The sequence below is a fragment of the Eucyclogobius newberryi genome, unplaced genomic scaffold, assembly GCF_026437365.1.
Source record: "Eucyclogobius newberryi isolate DKJ021-1_F unplaced genomic scaffold, fEucNew1.0.hap1 SCAF_12, whole genome shotgun sequence".
Classification (NCBI taxonomy): Eukaryota; Metazoa; Chordata; class Actinopteri; order Gobiiformes; family Gobiidae; genus Eucyclogobius; species Eucyclogobius newberryi.
In genome coordinates, this window is record NW_027315746.1 from 26,438,100 (window position 1) to 26,441,870 (window position 3,771).

The window sequence follows — 3,771 nt, forward strand, 5'->3', positions numbered from 1 at the left end:
AATTGAAAAGTATGATTTTTACAGAGTTCAAAATTCTTCATGTCCTTTGCCTCCTGATGGTGTTAACATCCTGGGGCATCTATCAAATGGGATTTAACTCACCAGAGAGCCATAAGAATAAAATGTCCCATTTGTCCCACCGCAGGAGGCTCCGTCCACCACCACAATCAGCCCAGTCCATTGACCTTCACAGTTATGGATTTTAACATGGGGCTTTTGTCAAATACAGCAATAATTGAATGGAAAGTAGTCATTTAAGTGACAATCAGTGGCTATAGTCTAGACTGGGGTTATAAGAAGAATTTGATATCCTGATATAAAGCAATACTAGAACAAGAATCAACACTAATTGTTTAAACAGATAATAACAGATAACCAATAATGGAAAAGAAAATATATAAATAGGATAAATTTGTAGGAAATCAGACACATTTGTACTTGCCTGAATAGTTTTAGTATTATCTTGATCTATATGAGATAGTATGAGAACAGTTGGTACTACGACAAAAAGTATTATTTTGTGTTGAAAATCAGAACTTTTAGTATTATGTCTAATCAAGACTGGTCATGTTGAAAAATACTGAAAGATTCTGATGCAAATCCAGCATCATGGGGATGTTGTAGTGGTTGGATTTAATTTTGGCACCAAATATAATGATATAACAATAATTGATCAAGTGTTTTTACACAATGCACCTGAAGAGGAAAAGGTGTTTTACATGTAATCTCCCTTGTGTAAAATACACACACAAAAGTACCTATTTTTGGAGGAATACAGACTATTTGGTTTTTCAAAAAAACCTTCACACAATGAAAGGCTGTTTATTTGTGGATGAGAAAGAGGACTGTGCTTGTAACTATCATGGTTCAACTTTGTCTAAAAAGGACATCACGCTCCATAATGATGTTTGTGTCAGGTTTAATTGCAGTTTTGGCCACACTGTTCTTTTACAACTTTGCACCTTGACACTTTTACACCTTTACACCGTGAAAACGTGCTCGCCAACATATGACCATTGGTAGTTAAGTGGTTTTCTGGCAGACGTTAGTTCTTTCTCTTCTTCTCTAGCCAGTCTTTTCTTTTGTCTTTCTGTTTCACGGCTTCTCTCTCTCTCTGTATTTTTACTTCTGGGGCAAAACTTACACAGGTAAATATTAACTTAAATAAACAAATAAATAACAAACAATTACAATGATGCTTGGGTCCATTTGGTGAGAAACTCTTATGAAAATAAATTGTTTGAGGCGGACTTCTTAGTACCCATAGTAACGCATACTGACAAAATAGCGTCAGCTACAGTGCTTTTCTAAATACTGGATTCAACACCATTTGGATTTTTCTGCTTCTTCTGCTGTTTTGACGCCTCGACCAATCAACGTGAAGTATTTTATAATATCAGTACCGTGAGCTGCTGTATCGATATACCACCATGGGTAATTTTTTATATAATTTCCCAAAATATTTAGTCAAATGTTGCATGTTTAAATAAATGAGACTTGTTTATGCAAAACATTTTACATTATTACAATTGTTGTATTGTGCAGGTCGGGGTTTAACATAGAAAAATGTTGTTAGAATGTATTGGGTTCTTTTAAAAAAATAGTGATATACCGTAGAATATCATGAGCGATATATCGATTATCACATGTATCGCAAAATCGTGATATTATCGTATCGTGTATTGCTGTATAGTTTTACACTGTTGACCAATTGCGAATGCAGAACTCTGTATTTGTGAAGTGTTGTTTTATACTTTATTGAGTGATTCTTGATAGCATGGGGCCAGAATGCTATTTTGGTCGAATAAGAAGCAAATCAATACAAAAATGGCAATGCGTGTTATCATTTCTCCAATCTTGATTTCCCCAAAGAATAATGATTATCGCCCAGCTAAAGAAGTGCTTTCAGCATGCAGGTCCCTTTATTCACTTAAGAGATGCCAATTGTTGACAACAAATACACTATTTAGACAACAATAAAAGGAAAGAAAATGTGTATTTTGTTCTATTTCTTTCCTCTTTCATCAATGAAACTACTTGGATGTCTTTGTGAAAGTTCAAACACCAAGGAGGCTAATTATCACCAGACTCATTATGACAGATGGCACTGTAGTCTACTGTTGTAAAGGACTACATTTCTACAACAGGACTTTAACTCTGTGCAGCAGCGGTTATTGTCCAAAAAACTTCTCATTAATAATACTCCTTGCTATTTCAGAGAAAATTGAAATCAGGCTCTAGTACTAACCTAAAACAGATTTTTAGATAAATATCTCTGAGTCTGGCTTTAAAACTCATGTACATTCCAAAACAAATAAACTCAACTACTGCTTAAAGATATTTGAACGTAAGATGACTTTTTCGTTGAACCAAAAGTTGTTCAGCGCATTCACATCGCACGCCTTGTTTCATTTTCACCATCTAAAGATCTTTTTAGCTCCTTGATCATAGAAAATGTCCGTGGAGTCAAAACTGTTTGCAGCTTTGTCTCTGCGTCTGTTCCAACTGTGATTGTGTTGCTGCCCCTGCACATGTCAAACGCACTATGGAGAGGGAAAAAAGAGACATTTGAGTGTGAATTGATAAAGAACGAAAGATATACTGTGCATAGGATGTCTGTTTAATTGCAAAACAAACAGTGTAGCTGCCGTACAAATAGCCAATTATGTTATTCAATCCAAAACTGCCTGGTTAGTGCCCCTCGAGCCCGATGCACTGCGTGTGATGTGTGTAGTTATACGGCCTTGGGAGTGTTATTTATGAGTTGACTGAAGGTGCAGGTTCGTTGTCTAAGGTGATCAATGACAGCTTTAGTGACCTCTGTTTGCTAAATTGGCCACAAATCCGCCAATAAAAAGAGGCTAGTTTAAAGTACAATTAAAATAGTTGTGAGCCTACCGCTGGCTGGCCAAAAACTAATGGACTGGGGTAGAGAAGAGGAGAGAAGTGGAAGAATATTCACCTCTTCACAACTTTAGACATAATCTGACATTTCCTTGACATTTCTTTTGTGGTGGTTTGGAGGCATGCAGCAACTTCTCTTCAACCTTCGAACCTACACAAAATATGATTCTTAAAATAAATGAGTCCCTTCAGCATATTTATTTCACACATTTTGTTTTGCCCCAGTACAGATATGTTGTAAAAGCAGCCGTTAAAATGATAAAATGTTTAAATGATCAGAAAACGTGCGGAAGTTAGCATGCTAGCTGTTGTTAGCTTCAGCGTGACAGCCAAAACTCGCTCGGGCTTCTGAAAGTTGTGAAAAGCACTTAGAAACTCATCACAGTGAACTATTGGGGTGCTAGAAATATGTGAGAAAAAGTGAGACAACACATTTAATACATTAAGACAGTAAAAGTCAAGTTAACGCGGCACCTTTTCTTTTCAGATAAAAGTTAAACTAATACGTACACCTTCTTTTAGCAATTCAAAAAAACAAAACGTGAACCTTAAATTAAGAAAAAGCCTGACTATTTGGCATAATTCAACAGTATTTATGTAGTTTAGTCTCATTTGGTTTTTAAATTTTTTTCAAAGCTTTGGTTCTATCCAAGTTACACTTTTAAAGCTAATACAACTTTTTGAGTCTTACTTATCTTACCCTTTTTTCCCCCTCACAATTCCACAAATGTAGACTTCTATTACCCAACCTGACCGGTAAGCACCCTCCCCGGCAGGAGCCTGACGCAGGGATCCCTTTACTGTCCTGCGCCGGTCGACCTGATGAGCCTTTGGGTGCCCATCCCCCCGCTTCTCCCATGCTCATCG